Raw genomic sequence first — 27,804 nt, forward strand, 5'->3', positions numbered from 1 at the left:
TATTGTGTAAGAGGAAAAGACAGGAGGTGCAAGTGTGATTTAAAGAATCTTGGTATATACACAAGAGTGGATAGACCACCCCTAACCAGTCAAAGTTTCCTTGGGCCTAGATTTAGAGTTTGGCGGTAGCCGTGAAAACCAGCGTTAGAGGCTCCTAACGCTGGTTTTAGGCTACCGCCGGTATTTGGAGTCAGTCAGGAAAGGGTCTAACGCTCACTTTTCAGCCGCGACTTTTCCATACCGCAGATCCCCTTACGTCAATTGCGTATCCTATCTTTTCAATGGGATCTTTCTAACTCCGGTATTTAGAGTCGTGTCTGAAGTGAGCGTTAGAATTCTAACGACAAAACTCCAGCCGCAGAAAAAAGTCAGTAGTTAAGAGCTTTCTGGGCTAACGCCGGTTCAGAAAGCTCTTAACTACTGTGCTCTAAAGTACACTAACACCCATAAACTACCTATGTACCCCTAAACCGAGGCCCCCCACATCGCCGACACTCGATTAAATTTTTTAACCCCTAATCTGCCGACCGCCACCTACGATATACTTATGTACCCCTAATCTGCTGCCCCTAACACCGCCGACCCCTATATTATATTTATTAACCCCTAACCTGCCCCCCACAACGTCGCCGCCAGCTACCTACAATAATTAACCCCTAATCTGCCGACCGCCACCTACGTTATACTTATGTACCCCTAATCTGCTGCCCCTAACACCGCCGACCCCTATATTATATTTATTAACCCCTAATCTGCCCCCCTCAACGTCGCCTCCACCTGCCTACACTTATTAACCCCTAATCTGCCGAGCGGACCGCACCGCTACTATAATAAAGTTATTAACCCCTAATCCGCCTCACTCCCACCTCAATAACCCTATAATAAATAGTATTAACCTCTAATCTGCCCTCCCTAACATCGCCGACACCTAACTTCAATTATTAACCCCTAATCTGCCGACCGAATCTCGCCGCTACTGTAATAAATGGATTAACCCCTAAAGCTAAGTCTAACCCTAACCCTAACACCCCCCTAAATTAAATATAATTTAAATCTAACGAAATAAATTAACTCTTATTAAATAAATTATTCCTATTTAAAGCTAAATACTTACCTGTAAAATAAACCCTAATATAGCTACAATATAAATTATAATTATATTATAGCTATTTTAGGATTTATATTTATTTTACAGGTAACTTTGTATTTATTTTAACCAGGTACAATAGCTATTAAATAGTTAAGAACTATTTAATAGCTAAAATAGTTAAAATAATTACAAAATTACCTGTAAAATAAATCCTAACCTAAGTTACAATTAAACCTAACACTAGACTATCAATAAATTAATTAAATACAATACCTACAATTATCTACAATTAAACCTAACACTACACTATCAATAAATGAATTAAATACAATACCTACAAATAAATACAATTAAATAAACTAACTAAAGTACAAAAAATAAAAAAGAACTAAGTTACAAAAAATAAAAACATATTTACAAACATTAGAAAAATATTACAACAATTTTAAACTAATTACACCTACTCTAAGCCCCCTAATAAAATAACAAAGCCCCCCAAAATAAAAAAAAATGCCCTACCCTATTCTAAATTACAAAAGTTCAAAGCTCTTTTACCTTACCAGCCCTGAACAGGGCCCTTTGCGGGGCATGCCCCAAGAAATTCAGCTCTTTTGCCTTTAAAAAATCACATACAATACCCCCCCCCAACATTACAACCCACCACCCACATACCCCTAATCTAACCCAAACCCCCTTAAATAAACCTAACACTAAGCCCCTGAAGATCTTCCTACCTTATCTTCACCTCACCGGGTATCACCGATGTGTATCACCGGGTATCAAAATCTTCATCCAAGCCCAAGCGGGGGCTAGACATCCATCATCCGACAGCTGAAGAAGTCCAGAAGAGGGTCCAAAGTCTTCATCCTATCCGGGAAGAAGAGTAAATCCGGACCGGCAACCATCTTCTTCCAAGCGGCATCTTCTATCTTCATCCGATGAGGACCGGCTCCATCGTGAAGACCTCCAGCGCGGACCCATCTTCTTTCGACGACATCCAACTGAAGAATGACGGTTCCTTTAAGGGACGTCATCCAAGATGGCGTCTCTCGAATTCCGATTGGCTGATAGGATTCTATCAGCCAATCGGAATTAAGGTAGGAAAATTCTGATTGGCTGATGGAATCAGCCAATCAGAATCAAGTTCAATCCGATTGGCTGATCCGATTAGCCAATCAGATTGAGCTCGCATTCTATTGGCTGTTCCGATCAGCCAATAGAATGCGAGCTCAATCTGATTGGCTGATCGGATCAGCCAATCGGATTGAACTTGATTCTGATTGGCTGATTCCATCAGCCAATCAGAATTTTCCTACCTTAATTCCGATTGGCTGATAGAATCCTATCAGCCAATCAGAATTCGAGGGACGCCATCTTGGATGACGTCCCTTAAAGGAACCGTCATTCTTCAGTTGGACGTCATCGAAAGAAGATGGGTCCGCGCTGGAGGTCTTCACGATGGAGCCGGTCCTCATCGGATGAAGATAGAAGATGCCGCTTGGAAGAAGATGGTTGCTGGTCTGGATCTACTCTTCTTTCCGGATAGGATGAAGACTTTGGACCCTTTTCTGGACTTCTTCAGACGTCGGATGATGGATGTCTAGCCCCCTCTTGGGTTGGATGAAGATATCGAAGCCAGGACGGATCGGTGTGATACCCGGTGAGGTGAAGACAAGGTAGGAAGATCTTCAGGGGCTTAGTGTTAGGTTTATTTAAGGGGGGTTTGGGTTAGATTAGGGGTATGTGGGTGGTGGGTTGTAATGTTGGGGGGGGGGTATTGTATGTGTTTTTTTACAGGCAAAAGAGCTGAATTTCTTGGGGCATGCCCCGCAAAGGGCCCTGTTCAGGGCTGGTAAGGTAAAAGAGCTTTGAACTTTTGTAATTTAGAATAGGGTAGGGCATTTTTTTATTTTGGGGGTCTTTGTTATTTTATTAGGGGGCTTAGAGTAGGTGTAATTAGTTTAAAATTGTTGTAATATTTATATATTTATAGTGTAGTGTTAGGTTTAATTGTAACTTAGGTTAGGATTTATTTTACAGGTAAATTTGTAATTATTTTAACTATTTTAGCTATTAAATAGTTCTTAACTATTTAATAGCTATTGTACCTGGTTAAAATAAATACAAAGTTACCTGTAAAATAAATATAAATCCTAAAATAGCTATAATATAATTATAATTTATATTGTAGCTATATTAGGATTTATTTTACAGGTAAGTATTTAGCTTTAAATAGGAATAATTTATTTAATAAGAGTTAATAAATTTCGTTAGATTTAAATTATATTTAATTTAGGGGGGTGTTAGTGTTAGGGTTAGACTTAGCTTTAGGGGTTAAAACATTTATTAGAATAGCGGTGAGCTCCAGTCGGCAGATTAGGGGTTAATGTTTGAAGTTAGGTGTCGGCGATGTTAGGGAGGGCAGATTAGGGGTTAATACTATTTATTATAGGGTTAGTGAGGCGGATTAGGGGTTAATAACTTTATTATAATAGCGGTGCGGTCCGCTCGGCAGATTAGGGGTTAATAAGTGTAGGCAGGTGGAGGCGACGTTGTGGGGGCAGATTAGGGGTTAATAAATATAATATAGGGGTCGGCGATGTTAGGGCAGCAGATTAGGGGTACATAGGGATAATGTAAGTAGCGGCGGTTTACGGAGCGGCAGATTAGGGGTTAATAATAATATGCAGGGGTCAGCGATAGCGGGGGCGGCAGATTAGGGGTTAATAAGTGTAAGGTTAGGGGTGTTTAGACTCGGGGTACATGTTAGAGTGTTAGGTGCAGACGTAGGAAGTGTTTCCCCATAGCAAACAATGGGGCTGCGTTAGGAGCTGAAAGCGGCTTTTTTGCAGGTGTTAGGTTTTTTTTCAGCTCAAACAGCCCCATTGTTTTCTATGGGGGAATCGTGCACAAGCACGTTTTTGAAGCTGGCCACTTCCGTAAGCAACTCTGGTATCGAGAGTTGAAGTTGCGTTAAATATGCTCTACGCTCCTTTTTTGGAGCCTAACGCAGCCATTCTGTGGACTCTCAATACCAGAGTTATTTAAAAGGTGCGGGGGGAAAAAAGCCAGCGTTAGCTACGCGGGTCGTTACCGACAAAACTCTAAATCTAGCCGTTGGTTTGCAAGGAGTATTAGGACCACAGCAAAACAGGAGTGGGCTGACTTTCTTACCACTTAAATGGATGTGGACAGTTGCATAGGTGTGAATCTGCCCTGATCTAAGTCTAACAATTTTTTTGCCCATTCCTAGTATTTTCTCCACATTTTTCTTCTAACTGTTCCTTTCTTTTTAAGGCTCTTAAACTTCTTATGAAGGCTGATTGACCAAATATATGAGGATTTATGGAGTCTCCATATTCCTGTAACTTTGTTCCAAAGTTACATATTTTATATGTTTATTGTCTAATAGGTAACAAACTCTGTCATCTACCACTGTTTACACTATGGGGGCTACTATTACACATTTTATGTTTGCTCTCCTTATTTAAAATTTGCTTTGGGGACATGCAACCATAAGCCTACTTCAGCTCTTTCTGTTAGCTATGTAATTTACGTTACAGTTCAACCTTATTATCTTGCAGTTCATATTATTAGCATAAGGTTGCTCTCCTGTAATCTTAACTCTTTCCTGCCCAGACTAATTTGTCTAAAACGAATTTCAAAGACGGGATTGTGTCAGGGGGGAGTGCCCTCCTGCCCGCGATCCTATTCAGAAAGTGCCTATGGCTTTAGTACAGCTAGGATGTTCTATGCTGACATAAGGGCGCTAAAGCCCAGTGCAGTTAGGACAGCATAGAACGTCATAAGGATTGGAAGGGGTTAAGGCAAGTGTTACTAGTACATTTATATCTGAAAGCTACACTTTGTAAAAAAAATTACTCTGAGCACTTATTATACATCATATTTCAGACTCTAAATGCCGCTTTGTAAAGCTGCACTAGATAACAATCTGGTGAGGATTATGCTCTTCATTATAGTAACATTCTTTTGTACTGATCTGATTTCCACCTTAAGATGAATCAGTTATTATATACTACAGACCTTACATTCATAACAATGCCCTAAACTTAAATGTATTGTTCTTGTATGTCATTGGTCTATGATGGAATTGTAATCTGTTCTGGGCTTGCTTCAATCATTTCCTCTCACCTATTACTAGCCTTTGGATATAATAGGGATTTCTCTGCTGTCAGCAGCCGAGACAGCAGTACACCATTGGGTGCAGATGGCAAGGTTAAACACATAATTGCAGAGGTGGGAAGACATATTTTATTTACTATATCTTGGGGGATACAAAGGCTTTTATTATAATATTGTAGTATAAGTTGAGTCAGTTTTGATTTTAGTGGTCTGTTCTATACATAAGATCCAAAGAAGTACAGGGAGTGCAGAATTATTAGGCAAATGAGTATTTTGACCACATCATCCTCTTTATGCATGTTGTCTTACTCCAAGCTGTATAGGCTCGAAAGCCTACTACCAATTAAGCATATTAGGTGATGTGCATCTCTGTAATGAGAAGGGGTGTGGTCTAATGACATCAACACCCTATATCAGGTGTGCATAATTATTAGGCAACTTCCTTTCCTTTGGCAAAATGGGTCAAAAGAAGGACTTGACAGGCTCAAAAAAGTCAAAAATAGTGAGATATCTTGCAGAGGGATGCAGCACTCTTAAAATTGCAAAGCTTCTGAAGCGTGATCATCGAACAATCAAGCGTTTCATTCAAAATAGTCAACAGGGTCGCAAGAAGTGTGTGGAAAAACCAAGGCGCAAAATAACTGCCCATGAACTGAGAAAAGTCAAGCGTGCAGCTGCCAAGATGCCACTTGCCACCAGTTTGGCCATATTTCAGAGCTGCAACATCACTGAAGTGCCCAAAAGCACAAGGTGTGCAATACTCAGAGACATGGCCAAGGTAAGAAAGGCTGAAAGACGACCACCACTGAACAAGACACACAAGCTGAAACGTCAAGACTGGGCCAAGAAATATCTCAAGACTGATTTTTCTAAGGTTTTATGGACTGATGAAATGAGAGTGAGTCTTGATGGGCCAGATGGATGGGTCCGTGGCTGGATTGGTAAAGAGCAGAAAGCTCCAGTCCGACTCAGACACCAGCAAGGTGGAGGTGGAGTACTGGTTTGGGCTGGTATCATCAAAGATGAGCTTGTGGGGCCTTTTCGGGTTGAGGATGGAGTCAAGCTCAACTCCCAGTCCTACTGCCAGTTTCTGGAAGACACCTTCTTCAAGCAGTGGTACAGGAAGAAGTCTGCATCCTTCAAGAAAAACATGATTTTCATGCAGGACAATGCTCCATCACACGCGTCCAAGTACTCCACAGCGTGGCTGGCAAGAAAGGGTATAAAAGAAGAAAATCTAATGACATGGCCTCCTTGTTCACCTGTTCTGAACCCCATTGAGAACCTGTGGTCCATCATCAAATGTGAGATTTACAAGGAGGGAAAACAGTACACCTCTCTGAACAGTGTCTGGGAGGCTGTGGTTGCTGCTGCACGCAATGTTGATGGTGAACAGATCAAAACACTGACAGAATCCATGGATGGCAGGCTTTTGAGTGTCCTTGCAAAGAAAGGTGGCTATATTGGTCACTGATTTGTTTTTGTTTTGTTTTTGAATGTCAGAAATGTATATTTGTGAATGTTGAGATGTTATATTGGTTTCACTGGTAAAAATAAATAATTGAAATGGGTATATATTTGTTTTTTGTTAAGTTGCCTAATAATTATGCACAGTAATAGTCACCTGCACACACAGATATCCCCCTAAAATAGCTATAACTAAAAACAAACTAAAAACTACTTCCAAAACTATTTAGCTTTGATATTAATGAGTTTTTTGGGTTCATTGAGAACATGGTTGTTGTTCAATAATAAAATTAATCCTCAAAAATACAACTTGCCTAATAATTCTGCACTCCCTGTAATTTTCCAGCCTCCAGTAAAATTTAAAAGACCTTTATTGTTTCCTTGCAGGGTCCATCATACAAACAACGTTTCAAACCATAACTTGGTTCTTAAGACATAATTAAGAACCAAGTTATGGTTTGAAACGTTGTTTGTATAATGGACCCTGCAAGGAAACAATAAAGGTCTTTTACATTTTACTGGAAGCTGGAAAATTACTTCTTTGGACTTTACATTGGGGTTTGGCTAACCCATTCCTGTGCCCCAGGACATCAGTAAAGGTGCTGTCTTTCACCACTATATCTATACATAAGATCACCATCCAGAGTTGTCTGCATTTTTACATGTGCAAGTCTTTCCTCAGCAACTACTTTCTAAGTCTTACTATTGAGATGCCATTGTCCAGCATCCATAAGTTGGTATGTTAATTGTCATTCTAATGTAAAGGGTTTTCTTGTTTTCTTTTTAATCTACAAAGGTCGAAAAGTGGCCCATGCAATTTAAATTTTATGTCTCCTACTGAGTTGTCTTCGTTGTGACCAGAAGACCAAAAGTGGCTTCAATTTGTGTTGGGGTCATATATTTAATAATTAACAAACTTCCTGGTATGATATTTTGTTGTATGGCAAGTCTGTAAAATCTGATGTTCTGAATATTGATACCGTTATGTATTTATGCAATGTTTGTCTAAGCACCTCAATAAAAAAACTACTTTAAAAAAAACTCTGTGCGCTCTGGGACCTCAAGCTTGCACCCCAACCTCAAAGACTTGAATCTGTCAAGATCACAGTACAATTTGAACAGACAAAGGATGCCCCCAGAACAATAGACTGATGATTTATCCACCAGAAAATGGATTGTCTTATTATGACATCCAGAAGAATCTTCTGAGCCAACAGAGTAATGTCTGCACCATTGACTAAGCAAACAAAGCTGAAGAAGCCTCACGTGAAAACGAGCCAAAGGAATAGCATCTGAGGCTGCTATCATTAGACCTAAACCTTCCATACAAAGTGCTACAGCAGGAGAAGGCACTTACTGAAGATTTACACAAGCTGAGAGTAACTTTACCCTTCTCTGTTCTGTTAAAGTCTTATGAATACTGAGTTGATTATTACACCCAGAAAAGTAAACCTGGACTCAGGGACACAGAACTTTTTAGAAAAACATAATTTATGTAAGAACTTACCTGATAAATTCATTTCTTTCATATTAGCAAGAGTCCATGAGCTAGTGACATATGGGATATACATTCCTACCAGGAGGGGCAAAGTTTCCCAAACCTTAAAATGCCTATAAATACACCCCTCACCACACCCACAATTCAGTTTAACGAATAGCCAAGAAGTGGGGTGATAAGAAAAAAGTGTGAAAGCATATAAAATAAGGAATTTGAATAATTGTGCTTTATACAAAAAAATCATAACCACCACAAAAAAGGGCGGGCCTCATGGACTCTTGCTAATATGAAAGAAATGAATTTATCAGGTAAGTTCTTACATAAATTATGTTTTCTTTCATGTAATTAGCAAGAGTCCATGAGCTAGTGACGTATGGGATAATGACTACCCAAGATGTGGATCTTTCCACGCAAGAGTCACTTGAGAGGGAGGGATAAAATAAAGACAGCCAATTCCTGCTGAAAATAATCCACACCCAAAATAAAGTTTAATGAAAAACATAAACAGAAGATTCAAACTGAAACCGCTGCCTGAAGTACTTTTCTACCAAAAACTGCTTCAGAAGAAGAAAATACATCAAAATGGTAGAATTTAGTAAAAGTATGCAAAGAGGACCAAGTTGCTGCTTTGCAAATCTGATCAACCGAAGCTTCATTCTTAACCCCTTAATGACCACAATGTACCCTGTATGTCACTGGTCGTTAAGGGTTTTTTCAGGACATAATAGCACAAGTCTAGCAAGAACACGCTATTAATTCCCTCCCTCCAGCAGGCTTTGTGGAATAGAGCAGTCTCAACGCTGGTGGCAAGACCGTGCTATAAAACAATCAAGTCCCAAAAAAAGGCCAGTGACATACAGGGTACGTCGCTGGTCCTTAAGGGGTTAAACGCCCAGGAAGTAGAAACTGACCTAGTAGAATGAGCTGTAATCCTTTGAGGCGGAGTTTTACCCGACTCGACATAGGCATGATGAATTAAAGATTTCAACCAAGATGCCAAAGAAACGGCAGAAGCTTTCTGGCCTTTTCTAGAACCGGAAAAGATAACAAATAGACTAGAAGTCTTTCGGAAAGACTTAGTAGCTTCAACATAATATTTCACAGCTCTAACAACATCCAAAGAATGCAATGATTTCTCCTTAGAATTCTTAGGATTAGGACATAATGAGGGAACCACAATTTCTCTACTAATGTTGTTGGAATTCACAACCTTAGGTAAAAATTCAAAAGAAGTTCGCAACACCGCCTTATCCTGATGAAAAATCAGAAAAGGAGACTCACAAGAAAGAGCAGATAATTCAGAGACTCTTCTGGCAGAAGAGATCGCCAAAAGGAACAAAACTTTCCAAGAAAGTAATTTAATGTCCAATGAATGCATGGGTTCAAAAGGAGGAGCTTGAAGAGCCCCCAGAACCAAATTCAAACTCCAAGGAGGAGAAATTGACTTAATGACAGGTTTTATACGAACCAAAGCTTGTACAAAACAATGAATATCAGGAAGATTAGCAATCTTTCTGTGAAAAAGAACATAAAGAGCAGAGATTTGTCCTTTCAAAGAACTTGCGGATAAACCTTTATCTAAACCATCCTGAAGAAACTGTAAAATTCTCGGAATTCTAAAAGAATGCCAAGAAAAATGATGAGAAAGACACCAAGAAATATAAGTCTTCCAGACTCTATAATATATCTCTCTAGATACAGATTTACGAGCCTGTAACATAGTATTAATCACAGAGTCAGAGAAGCCTCTTTGACCAAGAATCAAGCGTTCAATCTCCATACCTTTAAATTTAAGGATTTGAGATCCTGATGGAAAAAAGGACATTGCGACAGAAGGTCTGGTCTTAGCGGAAGAGTCCACGGATGGCAAGAGGCCATCCGGACAAGATCCGCATACCAAAACCTGTGAGGCCATGCCGGAGCTACCAGCAGAACAAACGAGCATTCCTTCAGAATCTTGGAGATTACTCTTGGAAGAAGAACTAGAGGCGGAAAGATATAGGCAGGATGATACTTCCAAGGAAGTGATAATGCATCCACTGCTTCCGCCTGAGGATCCCGGGATCTGGACAGATACCTGGGAAGTTTCTTGTTTCGATGAGACGCCATCAGATCTATTTCTGGAAGCCCCCACATTTGAACAATCTGAAGAAATACCTCTGGGTGAAGAGACCATTCGCCCGGATGCAACGTTTGGCGACTGAGATAATCCGCTTCACAATTGTCTATACCTGGGATATGAACCGCAGAGATTAGACAGGAGCTGGATTCCGCCCAAACCAGAATTCGAGATACTTCTTTCATAGCCAGAGGACTGTGAGTCCCTCCTTGATGATTGATGTATGCCACAGTTGTGACATTGTCTGTCTGAAAACAAATGAACGATTCTCTCTTCAGAAGAGGCCAAGACTGAAGAGCTCTGAAAATTGCACGGAGTTCCAAAATATTGATCGGTAATCTCACCTCCTGAGATTCCCAAACTCCTTGTGCCGTCAGAGATCCCCATACAGCTCCCCAACCTGTAAGACTTGCATCTGTTGAAATTACAGTCCAGGTCGGAAGAACAAAAGAAGCCCCCTGAATTAAACGATGGTGATCTGTCCACCACGTTAGAGAGTGTCGTACAATCGGTTTTAAAGATATTAATTGAGATATCTTTGTGTAATCCCTGCACCATTGATTCAGCATACAGAGCTGAAGAGGTCGCATGTGAAAACGAGCAAAGGGGATCGCGTCCGATGCAGCAGTCATAAGACCTAGAATTTCCATGCATAAGGCTACCGAAGGGAATGATTGTGACTGAAGGTTTCGACAAGCTGAAATCAATATTAGACGTCTCTTGTCTGTCAAAGACAGAGTCATGGACACTGAATCTATCTGGAAACCCAGAAAGGTTACCCTTGTCTGAGGAGTCAATGAACTTTTTAGTGAATTGATCCTCCAACCATGATCTTGAAGAAACAACACAAGTCGATTCGTATGAGATTCTGCTAAATGTAAAGACTGAGCAAGTACCAAGATATCGTCCAAATAAGGAAATACCACAATACCCTGTTCTCTGATTACAGACAGAAGGGCACCGAGAACCTTTGTAAAAATTCTTGGAGCTGTAGCTAGGCCAAACGGCAGAGCCACAAACTGGTAATGCTTGTCCAGAAACGAGAATCTCAGGAACTGATAATGATCTGGATGAATCGGAATATGCAGATATGCATCCTGTAAATCTATTGTGGACATATAATGCCCTTGTTGAACAAAAGGCAAGATAGTCCTTACAGTTACCATTTTGAACATTGGTGTCCTTAAATAACAATTCAATATTTTTAGATCCAGAACTGGTCTGAAGGAATTCTCCTTCTTTGGTACAATGAAGAGATTCGAATAAAACCCCAGTCCCTGTTCCAGAACTGGAACTGGCATAATTACTCCAGCCAACTCTAGATCTGAAACACATTTCAGAAATGCTTGAGCTTTCACTGGATTTACTGGGACACGGGAAAGAAAAAATCTCTTTACAGGAGTTCTTATCTTGAAACCAATTCTGTATCCTTCTGAAACAATGTTCTGAATCCAAAGATTGTGAACAGATTTGATCCAAATGTTTTTGAAAAAACGTAACCTGCCCCCTACCAGCTGAGCTGGAATGAGGGCCGCACCTTCATGTGGACTTAGAAGCTGGCTTTGCTTTTCTAGAAGGCTTGGATTTATTCCAGACTGGAGATGGTTTCCAAACTGAAACTGCTCCTGAGGATGAAGGATCAGGCTTTTGTTCTTTGTTGAAACGAAAGGAACGAAAACGATTATTAGCCCTGTTTTTACCCTTAAATTTTTTATCCTGTGGTAAAAAAGTTCCTTTCCCACCAGTAACAGTTGAGATAATAGAATCCAACTGAGAACCAAATAATTTGTTACCCTGGAAAGAAATGGAAAGTAGAGTCGATTTAGAAGACATATCAGCATTCCAAGTTTTAAGCCATAAAGCTCTTCTAGCTAAAATAGCTAGAGACATAAACCTGACATCAACTCTGATAATATCAAAAATGGCATCACAGATAAAATTATTAGCATGTTGAAGAAGAATAATAATATTATGAGAATCATGATCTGTTACTTGTTGCGCTAAAGTTTCCAACCAAAAAGTTGAAGCTGCAGCAACATCAGCCAATGATATAGCAGGTCTAAGAAGATTACCTGAACACAGATAAGCTTTTCTTAGAAAGGATTCAATTTTCCTATCTAAATGATCCTTAAAGGAAGTACCATCTGACGTAGGAATAGTAGTACGTTTAGCAAGGGTAGAAATAGTCCCATCAACCTTAGGGATTTTGTCCCAAAATTCTAATCTGTCAGACGGCACAGGATATAATTGCTTAAAACGTTTAGAAGGAGTAAATGAATTACCCAATTTATCCCATTCTCTGGAAATTACTTCAGAAATAGCACCAGGAACAGGAAAAACTTCTGGAATAACCACAGGAGATTTAAAGACCTTATCTAAACGTTTAGAATTAGTATCAAGAGGACCAGAATCCTCAATTTCTAAAGCAATTAGTACTTCTTTAAGTAAAGAACGAATAAATTCCATTTTAAATAAATATGAAGAATCCTCTGAACCAGAAGAGTCATTAGAATCAGAATGATGATGTTCATTTAAAAATTCATCTGTATAAAGAGAAGTTTTAAAAGATTTTTTATGTTTACTAGAAGGAGGAATAACAGACATAGCCTTCTTGATGGATTCAGAAACAAAATCTCTTATGTTATCAGGAACATTCTGAACATTAGATGTTGATGGAACTGCAACAGGTAATGGTACATTACTAAAGGAAATATTATCTGCATTAACAAGTTTGTCATGACAATTAATACAAACAACAGCTGGAGGAATAGCTACCAAAAGTTTACAGCAGATGCACTTAGCTTTGGTAGTTCCAGCACCAGACAGCGATTTTCCTGAAGTATCTTCTGACTCAGATGCAACGTGAGACATCTTGCAATATGTAAGAGAAAAAACAACATATAAAGCAAAATTTATCAAATTCCTTAAATGACAGTTTCAGGAATGGGAAAAAATGCCAATGAACAAGCTTCTAGCAACCAGAAGCAAAGAAAAATGAGACTTAAATAATGTGGAGACAAAACCGACGCCCATATTTTTTTAGCGCCAAATAAGACGCCCACATTATTTGGCGCCTAAATGCTTTTTGGCGCCAAAAATGACGCCACGTCCGGAACGCCGACATTTTTGGCGCAAAAGAACGTCAAAAATGACGCAACTTCCGGCGACACGTATGACGCCGGAAACAGAAAAGATTTTTTGCGCCAAAAAAGTCCGCGCCAAGAATTACGCAATAAAATGAAGCATTTTCAGCCCCCGCGAGCCTAACAGCCCACAGGAAAAAAAGTCAAAATTTTTAAGGTAAGAAAAATAATTGATTCAAGTGCATTATCCCAAATATGAAACTGACTGTCTGAAAATAAGGAATGTTGAACATCCTGAGTCAAGGCAAATAAATGTTTGAATACATATATTTAGAACTTTATAAACAAAGTGCCCAACCGTAGCTTAGAGTGTCACAGAAAATAAGACTTACTTACCCCAGGACACTCATCTACATGTTTGTAGAAAGCCAAACCAGTACTGAAACGAAAATCAGCAGAGGTAATGGTATATATATGAGTATATCGTCGATCTGAAAAGGGAGGTAAGAGATGAATCTCTACGACCGATAACAGAGAACCTATGAAATAGACCCTGTAGAAGGAGATCACTGCATTCAAAATAGGCAATACTCTCCTCACATCCCTCTGACATTCACTGCACGCTGAGAGGAAAACCGGGCTCCAACATGCTGCAGAGCGCATATCAACGTAGAATCTAGCACAAACTTACTTCACCACCTCCATAGGAGGCAAAGTTTGTAAAACTGAATTGTGGGTGTGGTGAGGGGTGTATTTATAGGCATTTTAAGGTTTGGGAAACTTTGCCCCTCTCTTGCTAATTACATGAAAGAAATGTACTTTCCAACCATGCTCTCGAAGAAACAACAAATATCTGTTAGTATGAGACACTGATATATGTAAAAATGAAGCCTGAACCAATATATTATCCATGTAAGAAACAACCCTGAGCTTTTATTGCAAATAAAAGAGACCCCAGTCTCTTTGTAAAGATAATAGCCAGAGCAAACGGAAGAGCAACAAACAAAAAATGCCTGTCCAGGAAAGCAAATCTTAAAAATTGATGATGATCCCTGTGAATACAGAAATGAAGATAGGCATCCTTCAGATCCATAGAGGACATTAACTACCCTCATTGAACAAGTGGAAAAGAGTCCTTAAAGTGATGATAAATCCTAGAGTTTTTAAAATGCTAGGATTTACGAGTGCTACAAATAAAGAGGACTTTCAGTCATGAAATATAAAATCTAGTTTCCTAAAGCTCTACATTTAAAGCAGGCAAAGGAAACATCATTTTAAATCTTTGAGAATGAAAAGGGATACCAGGCTTTGACCACTCTCTAAATATTATCTCAGAGATATTGTCAGGAACTGGAAATACTTCAGGAGTGTTAAAAGAAGGTTTCAAAATTAAATCCAGCTGTCTAACAGACTTGTCTTCAGGAAAAAAAAGAAAGGTGTTTAAGCATTAAAAAAAAGTTACTCCTGATCATCTGAAAACACTTCACGTACAGAAGATAAATCAGAAGAACAAGGACCAGAAACATTTAGTTTAACAGACTTAGACTTATTTACATCAGATAAGCTAGGTGAGGGATTATTAGTTACCACCTTTTTAATGTTACTCGGAGAGGTCATGGAAGCCAACATCTCAGATATAGTAGAGCATACAAAATCTTTAAACCCTGGGGCAAAATCTGAAGAACTACCCTGAGTAGAACAAATAAAAAGAGGACAGACTCTTAGAGTAATGGATTGTGGACTCTCACCACCTTTATGAAAGAAAAGAGGTGTTAATTGCTTGTATTGAACTATTTCTAATACCGAATTTTCTATATTGCATAGTGTCTATTATTTTTTTAAAAAATTTGTTTGGGAAATCATCTCATCTGTTATTTTTGCATAAATACTGTCTATCGGCTAGATTACAAGTTTTGCATTAAGCTGAAAAAGCAGCGTTAACAGGTCCTAACGCTGCTTTTTCACTACCGCTGCTATTACGAGTCTTGCAGGTTTAGAGGACCGCACACTTCTTTGGCCTTACCGCAAACCGACTTACGTAAACTTTGTAAACCCTTTTTTCTATGGGACTTCCATATCACTGGTATTAAGAGTCTGTCCTGGGAGGCCAAAACGCACTTCAAAGTCAGTAGTTATGAGTTTTACACTACAACGCCGTAGCATAAAACTCATAACTAAAGCGCTAAAAAGGATGACGCCACTTAAAGAGGTATTCATTACGAAGAAGCCTTCATTTGAAGAGGATGCGTCGGATGTCTTGAAGATGGACCCGCTCTGCGCCGGAAGGATGAAGATAGAAGATGCCGTCTGGATGAATACTTCTGCCCGTCTGGAGGACCACTTCTGCTGGCTTCGTTGAGGACATCTTGCCGCTTGGATGAAGACTTCTCCCAGTAAGTGAATCTTCGGGGGTTAGTGTTAGGATTTTTTTTAAGGGGTGTATTGGGTGGGTTTATTTTTTAGGTTAGGGCTTTGGGCCTGCAAAAGAGCTAAATGCCCTTTTAAGGGCAATGCCCATCCAAATGCCCTTTTCAGGGCAATGGGGAGCTTAGTTTTTTTTAGCTAGTATTTTATTTGGTGGGTTAGTTGTGTGGGTGGGGGGTTTTACTGTTGGGGGGGTTGTTTGTATTTTATTATTTTTTACAGGTAAAAGAGCTGATTACTTTGGGACAATGCCCCGCAAAAGGCCCTTTTAAGGGCTATTGATAGTTTAATTTAGGCTAGGGTTTTTTTTTATTTTTTGGGGGGGTTAATTTGATAGGGCTATTAGATTAGGTGTAATTAGTTTAAAGATCTGTAATTTGTTTTTTTATTTTCTGTAATTTAGTGGGGGGGGTTTGTGATTTTGCTAATTTAATTTATTTAATTGTATTTAATTTAGTTAATTTATTTAATTGTAGTGTAGTGTAAGGTGTTATTGTAACTTAGGTTAGGTTTTATTTTACAGGTCAATTTCTATTTATTTTAGCTAGGTAGTTATTAATTAGTTAATAACTATTTAGTAACTATTCTACCTAGTTAAAATAAATACAAACTTCCCTGTAAAATAAAAATAAACCCTAAGCTAGATAGAATGTAACTATTAGTTGTATTGTAGCTATCTTAGGGTTTATTTTATAGGTAAGTATTTAGTTTTAAATAGGAATAATGTAGTTAATGATAGTAATTTTATTTAGATGTATTTTAATTATATTTCAATTAGGGGGTGTTAGGGTTAGACTTAGGTTTAGGGGTTAATACATTTAATATAGTGGCTGCGACGTTGGGGGCAGCAGATTAGGGGTTAATAAGTGTAGGTTGGTTGTGGCGACATTGGGGAGGCAGATTAGGGGTTAATAAATATAATGTAGGTGGCGGCAATGTTGGGGGCAGCAGATTAGGGGTTAATAAGTATAATGTAGGTGGTGGCGATGTCCAGAGTGGCAGATTAGTGGTTAGTAAGAATAATGTAGGTGTTGGCGATGTCGGGAGTGGCAGATTAGGGGTTAATAAGTGTAAGATTAGGGCTGTTTAGACTCGGGGTTCAAGTTAGGGTGTTAGGTGTAAACATAAAATGTGTTTCCCATTGGAATCAATGGGGCTGCGTTACTGAGTTTTATGCTGCTTTTTGGCAGGTGTTAGACTTTTTCTCAGCCGGCTCTCCCCATTGATGTCTATGGGGAAATCGTGCACGAGCACGTACGACCAGCTCACCACTGACTTAAGCAGCGCTGGTATTGGAGTGTGGTAAGGAGCACAATTTTGCTCTACGCTCACTTCTTGCCTTTTAACACCGGATTTGTAAAAACCTGTAATACCAGCGCTGTAGGTAAGTGAGCGGTGAGAAAAAAATGCTTGTTAGCACCGCATAGCTCCTAACGCAAAACTCGTAATCTGGTATGTTTGCCAATTACCTCAACAAAATTATTTTATATAAAAATATTTTTATTGAGGTAAATTCACTTCTTTCTACGTCTACGATCCATTACTCTTGGGAATTATACTCCTGTCCACTAGGAGGAGGCAAAGATTCCCAAAACACCAAGAACCCTAAAAAAAAAAACCTCCCACCTTAGTGGAAAGTAGTCTGACGTATAGCCAAGCCAGGGAGTGAAAAAAGGTAGGAAAATAAATAAGAGCAAGAAAAAAAGGAGCAGGGATAAAAGAGGTGCATACTCAAACTGCCAACAGAAAAAAAATATAATCAAAATATATTGAACATAGACTTCCGGTGGGCGGCTGAAGAGGGAGCAGCTTGAGTAGAGAGCTCCGGAGCTGAATCCAACATTAATGGGATTATTTGAAATACTTTTCTCTGGTTTGGTGAAATTCTGCTCCCCATAAGCCCAAGTGCACTTTAGCCTTAGCACATTTGGTGCCCGGCGATTTCAGCACTGGTAACAACCATCCAACCCCTACCGCAAGTACACTGGCACATAGAAGTGCGTTTGTACATAGTGCCTGACTGATCTCTACCTATACGGAGACACCGGCAGCCCACCTCGGTGGTAGCAGCATTGGGGACATCAGGACTTTACTACTCTGGCTGGAGCCTGACTTTACAAGGAGCCGGATGCACCCCTCTCTCCCCGGACACCATCATCTGTCCCTTTGAAGCCGCGACGCTCCTGTACAGTGATCTGGAGCTCAGAGGAAGATTTGGAGCCCTCCTCAAGTACCCTGGGGCAAATCTTAACACAGAGGCAAGAGGGGACAGCGGGGAGCAGCACAAGGACATACCTGCAGCGCATCCTGGAGAGAGACGACTTTGGCGTGAAAATAGCAGGCCCCATCTTGCCCGGTAAGCACCTTGAGGAAGAGATACGGGCAGCGCTGTCTGTGGCCTCCTGAAGTGCCAGATCCCACCTTGTCTCAGCGACTAGATACTGAAACGAAAGCTCTGTTTGCTGAGGTGTCCGGAGGACGGCAGAAAGTAAAAAAGGGTAAAGTACAGACTACCTCACCTGGGTTCCTTTTTGCCTAACTGAGTGCCATCCTTGTCAGGGACTGGCGTTGGAGGCCACATACCTAAGCTGCTGTTGGAGTAGCAACAGGAAAAATCGATAATTTTTACACACACTAAAAGCAGTTAGCCCCTGGGGTTTGCAGACCTGAGAACAGGCTCCTTGACTTACGGGAGGAAAGGGAAAATCTTTGACTCAGTGCTTTTGGGACTTTGAGTATTTCATCTGCCCTCTGGAACTTAAGCTCATAGATGTACCCAAGCAGAAAGCCTATAAGGTGTTGCCTTTGATTGAGTCTTTGCAGAGGGATACTGGCAACAAGCTCCCTTTTTGTTTCACAGGCTCTTACATTCTAAATTACCAGCACCACATGCTGGGGAGAATTTCTGTGACTCTCATCATTTTCTCTGCCATAGGGGTCAGTGGGAAGAGGGGAAACGAATCTTCAGGCTATGTGTATTTGTTACATACTCATACTGTGTTATTCTACATATATGTGATTTCCTGTGTCAGTACATGGATACATTTCTGGCTGGTAACAAAATGTCAGGCAAAAATAAAAGTGTGGGTAAGAACAGGGGAGCTGCTGACCACTTGCAAGATACATCCCCTATCTCACAAGAGTCTAATGTATCACACGCAGACACGCATGTAATGGTTCAGCAGCTTTCCTCCATCTTTCTCCCAAAAATTGAAAACTTACAAAAAGGTTTAGATAATTTAACGGGGGAAATGAAACAGTTCTCTGTTTTATTGAAATGGAGGATAGAGTGTCGGGGCTTGAGGATATATCCTTGACTCACGACACCCAGTTAGATGTCTTACTGAAACAAAACATTGTTTTACACCAGAGATTAGAAGACTTGGAAAAAAAGGTCTCGCCGCAATAATTTGCGAATATTAGGAATATTAGGAATACCGGAGAGTGTAAAACCCAAGGATCTTATCCATTTTGTAGAAGTTATCCTGCCAGTGCTTCTCAAGCTAACCCCAGCAGTGTTTAAGGGTAGTGTGGAAAGAGCTCAAAGGGTGGGCCCAGAAAGGCAACAGGAAAGGGGCAATGTACAACCTAGGCAAGTTATGACTAAGTTTTTACACTTTCAACTTAAGGTAGAATTGTTGCGAGCTTATAGAAAAGCCTCCCCAGTCTTATTTGAGGGTTCCTAACTGTTAATATTCCAGGATTATTCCTCTGAGCTCATGAGAAAGCACAAGGAATTCTCCCCAATCTGCTCGGAGCTGAATAGGGAAGGGAAAAAGGTATATCTGTTGTACCCCGCTAGACTGAAGCTCCTGACCTCCTCAGGCCCCAAGTTTTTTGACTCTCCACAAGATGTCACTGAGTATTTGCGAAGTGATAGAAATAGGGCGGGAACGGGTTCACCTAGGTCATCTCACTCAGATCCAGGCTGAAAGGGGGGGATGAAGTCTTGTGGAAGATCTACCATCAATGTGATAAATGTGGTTAACTTTATTCTCACTTGTAATATTGATGTGTTGTGATTATGCAAATGGTTATAAGGTTAATATTTTTCATGGTATTGTTCTTTTGTATGCTGTACTAGTCACTCTTGGTAATGTGACACGTCAATTGTACTGTTCCAAAAGGGATGAGACATTTGTCCCGCACACAGTTGCGGGACACTTATTGATCAATAGTTTAAATTGCAACAATATAGATGAGGAACTAACTCTCCATCCCAAGGTGCAACAACCCCTGCTACTAATCCACAGGGGATTACCTGAAGTTCATTTATATGTTCATGTTAATGTTATGTGTTCTGTTACATGGTTTATTCTTCATGCTGCAGCCTTGCAATTATACCGCTCTCATATGATTGGGACACTTGATATATATCTAGGTGCTGAGTATCTAGGATCCATTAGTTCAAATATTCATGACAACATAGATGAGGAAGTACCTCCCCAATCTAGAGAACATATTATGTCACTGTTCTACCAATCAGAGCTGCTTGATGTTATTGTGTATCTGTGCATAGTTGTTGATTTGTGGTTCTGGAAAAATATTACACCTACTTTTTCTGAAAATAACACCAAAGACTATATGTTGTTTTGACGTTGTGGTGGTGGGGTTTTGTTTGTAGCCGCCCTTCCCATATCCCCCCCCCCTTTTTTTTCCCCCTCTCTCTTGCAACCTTGGTCCACATAGGGACATTTAAATGGCAGTTAGATTTATAACATGGAACTTGGGGGAAATTAATTCGCCCACCAAAAGAAGTACTATATTGACACATTTAAGACGTCTAGGAGTAGACATTGCATTGTTGCAGGAGACCCATATCTCTGAGACAGAGCATAAAAAATTGAGAAGGGATTGGGTGGGATTGATGGAATACGTCTCGCACACTAACTCCAGCAGGGGCATCGCAATTCTTTTTGGGAAGCGAGGGAACGTAGAGGTTTTGGCCACTCACAAGGACCCAGAGGGGAGGTATCGTGTTGTGAAGGTCAGAATAAATCAGAAGATATTAATACTATGTAACATATATGCCCCAAACTGTAAATCCACGGCCTTTTGCACTAAAATTATTCAGACTCTTACCCCATACTTGGGGCTAGACATAATACTTGGGGGAGATTTTAACTTAGTCTCGAACCCAATTTGTGATAGAATGCGGGATCCGGAGCATCCAACAGTGGGAAGCAGACCTGGGGGCAAAGGTACCTTTGAAAGAAAGGTGTTTGCTAGGTTATCTGACTCTCTGCAGCTTATTGATATTTGGAGGCTACGTAATTCTGAAAGCAGAGACTATACTTGTATTTCTAGGGCCACTCCAACGTTGTCTCGCATTGATCTTTTTATGATATCCTCTAATCTGATTCCGAGAGTAACCAAGACCAAGATTCACAACGTGGTGGTCTCTGATCATGCACCGGTTGAGTTAGTGGTTTCTTTTGGAGGTCTAGTTTCTAATAAGCACATGCTAAAGTTCCCAGGATTTCTTTATACCTCAGATGCCTTTTTAAAACATTTAACGCATGCATGGAATGATTATTATACGGATAATCACACCCACTTGGATATCCCAGAACTATTTTGGAACACGGCTAAGGTGGTTCTAACTGGGGATATCATCTCCTATGTAGCCGCGCTGTGAAGGAAGGCACAGACTAAGTTGCAAAAGCTACAAGAGAATCTGACAGATTCCTATCAGACATATTGCAGTAGTCCTTGCCAAGACACAAAAAATAGATATCTCACCACCAAAGGTGAATTGGATGTTTTCTTGAATCAGCAGGCGGTGGCGCAACTTCTCAGAATGAGTGCCAGATACCATAGGGAGGGAGATAGGTCGGGCAGGTTATTGGCCTCCCTTATAAATCGTCGAGCGGTCCGCAAACCTATTGTGGCTATTAAATTTCGCAATAATACCCACAAGACACCTGAATCCATAGTAGGGGCATTAGCGGAGTATTACTCCAATTTGTACGCTAGCCAAAATATCCCCCCACAGGAGGTTGTAGATTTATTTTGGAACAATTTAGACCTTCCACAGATCAATCGGGAACAACTGGCAACTCTCAACTCCCCTATCTCCTCAGAAGAGATACTGAGAACAATTTCCTCTATTTCAAATGGGAAAGCGGCGGGCCCAGATGGCTTACCCATTGAATTTTACAAACTATTAAAGCCTCAAATTACCCCCACCCTAACTAAGTTATACAATTTATATTACAAGGAGTCGGTCCCCCCCAAAAAAAACATTTACAATGGCACATGTGTCTCTAATTCCGAAACCGGGAAAGGATCCTGGCTTGCCTGAGTCTTATCGGCCCATCTCCCTTCTCAATTCGAACTACAAGGTACTAATGAAAATATTATCCGATAGGCTAAAAGTGATACTAACAGATATCATACACCCTGATCAAACAGGATTCATGTGTCACAGAACATCAGTGACGAACGTTAGGCGGGTGTTTCATGCTATAGCACACTTTGCGGACAAGCCTGGCGCCACACGAGCACAAGATGATTCGGAGGCCTTCCTGCTGTCCCTTGATGCAGAGAAGGCCTTCAACAGGGTGGAGTGGAGACACCTCCTTGACACGTTACAACGCTTTGGTTTCTCGGGATCTTTCTCTCAATATATTAACAATATATATGCAGCCCCATGGATCTACATCATGGCTAATGGTTTTTTCTCCCCGCGTATTGTCCTACAGAGAGGCACTCATCAGGGTTGCCCCCTGTCTCCCCTTCTTTTTAACCTGGCCCTGGAGCCTCTGGCTATCAAAGTTTTCCCAGGTATTACACTGGGTAATACGAGGCTGCAGCTGGCCCTCTACGCAGACGCTATGCTCCTTTTTGTAGAGCATCCTGCAAAGTATATTCCAAAGATCTTAGCGACAATTGAAGTGTTTGGGTCCTTTTTGGGCTATAGAATAAATGAAACCAAATCGGAAATATTGTGGCTGCGGAGGCACCATGCCCAATCCTTCACCTACCCATTCCAGGTTGCCAATCCAACCTTGGTTTATCTAGGGATTCATTTGTCCACTAATATCCAAACCCTCTACCATGCTAATATTACGCGGGTGTGTCGAGACATTGTACTAACCCTGGAAGAACTTGCCTGTCTCCCTCACGGGACGTGTCAATTTAATCAAGATGGTGATCTTGCCACGGATCCTATACCCTCTCCTTATGACACCCTTTCTGGTCACAAAGAGAGATATGGCTTTATACACACGGGCCCTATCGGGCTTCCTATGGAGGGGGGCAAACCTCGAATAGCCCTGTCCAAATTATATGCCCAACCCTCACAGGGTGGCTTGGGTCTGCCCAACCTTAAATTGTACAACTGGGCGGCACTCAATCAGCTCGTGTTGGATTGGCAATTAAAAACTAAACACTTTCACACGCCCGAGTTAGAGAGCTACGCCCTGGGGGCGTTTGATCTCTCCTACTTACCCTATGCCTACTTTGGCAATGTTCCCTTGGAAATCAGAGACAACTTTCTTTACAGAGATGTGCTAAGGGCATGGCGACTGACTTTGCGTCACGTTGGCCGTTCCTGTGTATCCCCAAGAATGATTCCGCTCAGGAACAATACTAGTTTCCCTCCAGGTATTGACACCTCTCCGTTTGCTGCTTGAGAGGGCATGGGTCTGTGTTCGGTGGGGGACGCTCTGTATCTAGCTAGGAGGTGTGTAAAGACCTTTGCTGAATTACAAACCCAGTTCAGGCTACCACAAACCCATTTCTATGCCTACCTCCAGATGAGACATTATATTAATCAGCTAATTAGAAATGTCCCGTTCTTTTGGGAACCGCATGCTCTTGGCCCATCGGTAGCTTCATTTAAACTTGGTAATTTTACAATTTCGGGGCTATACAGGACCTTATTAAGTAAAATTGAATCAACAAATTTAACTTTGTTAGTGAACAGATGGAGTAGGGACTTGGAGAGGGAAGACCTGACGGAAGTGATACAACAGAGTATAGTAAATGTTAAGAGGGCGACGCTGTCCATGACCCTTAGGGAATCCCAGACCAGAATGTTACATAAAGATTTCATCATCCCACGAAGATTATTTAAGTGGAATCCTAATGTGGTGATTGAGTTTAATAAGTGCAGGCTGCATGACCCCGACTTCCTCCATTATTTCTATACGTGCCCACGGGTTAAACAGTTTTGGGGAAGGATTTCTTACTGGCTTACTTATGTTATGGCAATCAAAGTGCACATTGCCATGGAACAAATTTGCTTTTTGGAGTGGAGAGAGACAAGTCATAGACATGGCCCCCTACTCACTACTGTCATTTTAATAGCAAGGAAGGTAATTTTGAAAGTATGGACGGTAAAGTCTGCTCCCACCTTTACAACATTTAAGTACAACCTACATAGACAGTTGCATCCTGCAAAGTATATTCCAAAGATCTTAGCGACAATTGAAGTGTTTGGGTCCTTTTTGGGCTATAGAATAAATGAAACCAAATCGGAAATATTGTGGCTGCGGAGGCACCATGCCCAATCCTTCACCTACCCATTCCAGGTTGCCAATCCAACCTTGGTTTATCTAGGGATTCATTTGTCCACTAATATCCAAACCCTCTACCATGCTAATATTACGCGGGTGTGTCGAGACATTGTACTAACCCTGGAAGAACTTGCCTGTCTCCCTCACGGGACGTGTCAATTTAATCAAGATGGTGATCTTGCCACGGATCCTATACCCTCTCCTTATGACACCCTTTCTGGTCACAAAGAGAGATATGGCTTTATACACACGGGCCCTATCGGGCTTCCTATGGAGGGGGGCAAACCTCGAATAGCCCTGTCCAAATTATATGCCCAACCCTCACAGGGTGGCTTGGGTCTGCCCAACCTTAAATTGTACAACTGGGCGGCACTCAATCAGCTCGTGTTGGATTGGCAATTAAAAACTAAACACTTTCACACGCCCGAGTTAGAGAGCTACGCCCTGGGGGCGTTTGATCTCTCCTACTTACCCTATGCCTACTTTGGCAATGTTCCCTTGGAAATCAGAGACAACTTTCTTTACAGAGATGTGCTAAGGGCATGGCGACTGACTTTGCGTCACGTTGGCCGTTCCTGTGTATCCCCAAGAATGATTCCGCTCAGGAACAATACTAGTTTCCCTCCAGGTATTGACACCTCTCCGTTTGCTGCTTGAGAGGGCATGGGTCTGTGTTCGGTGGGGGACGCTCTGTATCTAGCTAGGAGGTGTGTAAAGACCTTTGCTGAATTACAAACCCAGTTCAGGCTACCACAAACCCATTTCTATGCCTACCTCCAGATGAGACATTATATTAATCAGCTAATTAGAAATGTCCCGTTCTTTTGGGAACCGCATGCTCTTGGCCCATCGGTAGCTTCATTTAAACTTGGTAATTTTACAATTTCGGGGCTATACAGGACCTTATTAAGTAAAATTGAATCAACAAATTTAACTTTGTTAGTGAACAGATGGAGTAGGGACTTGGAGAGGGAAGACCTGACGGAAGTGATACAACAGAGTATAGTAAATGTTAAGAGGGCGACGCTGTCCATGACCCTTAGGGAATCCCAGACCAGAATGTTACATAAAGATTTCATCATCCCACGAAGATTATTTAAGTGGAATCCTAATGTGGTGAATGAGTTTAATAAGTGCAGGCTGCATGACCCCGACTTCCTCCATTATTTCTATACGTGCCCACGGGTTAAACAGTTTTGGGGAAGGATTTCTTACTGGCTTACTTATGTTATGGCAATCAAAGTGCACATTGCCATGGAACAAATTTGCTTTTTGGAGTGGAGAGAGACAAGTCATAGACATGGCCCCCTACTCACTACTGTCATTTTAATAGCAAGGAAGGTAATTTTGAAAGTATGGACGGTAAAGTCTGCTCCCACCTTTACAACATTTAAGCACAACCTACATAGACAGTTGCTTATAGAGCAATTGGACACTAAGATGGATACTAACAAGAGACTCAAACACTTTATAAATAAATGGCAGGCATATGTCGTAACTCTGAGCTTGGAAACACAGAGACAATTATTAGCTCCATTTGCTCATACTGAATACATGCTAGCAGCCTCTTTGAGGGGAGAATGGGGATTCCTATATCAAACACAGGATGATACTGGGGAGGTGAGAGGAGTTCATGACTAGAGAGAGGGACGTTGTTGTTTCTCCCCCCCCCCCCCTTTTTTTTTTCTTCTTCGCCGCCACAAAGCTTGAATAAGGGCATCACGATCTATGCACGTAATTTTGATAGTCGAGTTATAGACTAGTTAAAAGTTTACTGATTTGAGTTATAAAGTTTCTTAGTTTAAAAAAAAAAAAAAAAGGAGATGATTAAGTATGTTGAAAATGGCCAACAGCTTCTATGGGAGGCTGGATGGCATAAATACTTTTTTTGCCTACCTTAAACTCAAGAATGGAGAACTAAGAATAAGAATAATGTTCTGTAAAGGTTGGCATCCCACTGTGCAGATGACAATCTGAAATTATTGTTTATTATGCTGTATCATTTTGAGATGTATTTGTCACTGTTTCTTATCCTCAATAAAAAAGTATTTAAAAAAAATATATATATATATTGAACATAATAGACGGGGTCTCGTGGACTCTCACCACCATGAAATAAATGAATTTATCAGATAAGCATAAACTATATTTTCTTTCATAAAGGTGAAATAGCTCATTATCCATTCCTCCTGGGGATGGGAATGGGAAACTAGGAGAGGGACCAGACATATTATACAATTGCAATAAGATTAAAAAAATTAAAAAATGCCAAGAAAACCTACACCAAAAAATATTAATGTCCAGAAACTACTGCCTGAATGACTTCCTACTGCCAAGAAAACCTACACCAAAAAATATTAATGTCCAGAAACTACTGCCTGAATGACTTCCTACTAAAAGATTTAAAAAGATTTAAAAGGAGAAACATGCAAAGCTCTAAAAAACAAAACAAATTAAAAGGGACAGGCTACACCAGCATGTTTAAAAAAGATAGATAATCCCTTTATTACCCATGCCCCAGTTTAGCATAACCAACATAGTTTTAATATTATACGTTTTACCTCTGTGATAACCTTGTATCTAAGCCTCTGCAGACTGTCCCCTTATTTCAGTTCTTTTGACAGACTTGCATTTTAGCCAATCAGTGCCGACTCCTAGGTAACTCCACGGGCATAAGCACAATGTTATCGATATGGCACACATGATCTCATGCCCTATAGTTGTGTAAATTTATCAAAATGCCTTCAAATAAGAGGCGGCCTTCAAGGGCTAAGAAATTAGCATATTAGCCTACTAAGATTAGCTTTCAACTAAGAATACCAAGAGAACAAAGCAAAATTGATGATAAAAGTAATTTGGAAAGTTGTTTAAAATTACATGATCTATCTGAATCATGAAAGTTTATTTTTGACTAGACTGTGTCTTTAAGATTCCAAGGAGGAGAAATTGGTTTAATCACTGGCTTAATCCTGACTAAAGCCTGGACAAAACCCTCTGAATATCAGACAATAAAGCAACATTTTTGCGAAACAAGACAGAAAGAGTTATAAACTTTTCCTTTAAAGAGCTGGCACATAAACCCTTATCCAAACCTACCTGAAGAAATAGAAGAATTCTAGAAATCCTAAAAGAATGTTCTTTACATTAATAAATAAAAGCATTCCAAACCTTGTGGTAACTTTTCACAGGTTTGCATGCCTGAAACCAAGTTTCAATGACAGAATGCAAAAAAACACCTCACAGTTAACTCAGTCTAATGTAAAGCCAAGCAGATTGAGGTTGGCAAATGAATAAGAGCAAAAAGAGGAGCAGGGAAAAAGGATGTGCTCAAGAAAACCCCCCAACACCAACAAAACACAGGGTGGAGACTTGTGGACTCTCACCCCCATGAAAGAAATTAATTTATCATGTAAGCATAAATTATGTTTTCTTTCATAGAGGTGGTGAGAGTCCATGAT

The sequence above is a fragment of the Bombina bombina genome, chromosome 6, assembly GCF_027579735.1.
Source record: "Bombina bombina isolate aBomBom1 chromosome 6, aBomBom1.pri, whole genome shotgun sequence".
Taxonomy (NCBI): Eukaryota; Metazoa; Chordata; class Amphibia; order Anura; family Bombinatoridae; genus Bombina; species Bombina bombina.